This window comes from Acartia tonsa, chromosome 4 (genome assembly GCF_053477335.1).
Source record: "Acartia tonsa isolate MP-2025a chromosome 4, ASM5347733v1, whole genome shotgun sequence".
NCBI classification, from domain to species: Eukaryota; Metazoa; Arthropoda; class Copepoda; order Calanoida; family Acartiidae; genus Acartia; species Acartia tonsa.
In genome coordinates, this window is record NC_137263.1 from 24,691,941 (window position 1) to 24,692,568 (window position 628).

The following is a 628-nucleotide window of genomic DNA, read 5'->3' on the forward strand; positions in this document are numbered from 1 at the left end:
GCGGGGGGGGGGGGCGTTGTATTAGCCAGCTTGGAAAAACATTTTATCAGGGTTATGCGAGAATCTCTCACAATATCCACAAATTCTCTATTCATTATACATAATATTTATAAACTAAAATCGCAGATTGTACCTTTACTACCTGATTCTAGACTGTGTGAATGTTATAAATATTATTAATTAATCTAGATAATTAATTAACTAATTGATTAATTATTAATTATTCCAGTGCTTCCATAATTCATATCGTATAAAATATTGTTTGTTATTGAAAAAAAGTGATATTTTATCATATTATTTATTAAAATAGGTTTAGGAATATTTATTACCTATCCCATATATTTAAATTCATTCATATTTTTTTCACTTATTTAAAGTTTTATTTTTAATATTATCAACATATCAAAATTAGTTTTACAACTAAGCATATCAGAAAAAAATTATTTGATTGCTACTGGACGGCCTCTGGATATATATAATAGCTCATGCATAGTTTTACTTATTACTGAGATAGCTCTATCTAACTTTTATATTATTCCATCTTTGGGTTGGAAGGAAAGCAGTATCCCATATAATTAAGATGCACCAAAAATAAGTCTTTTAATAATATTTGATAAATTCAGAGGGC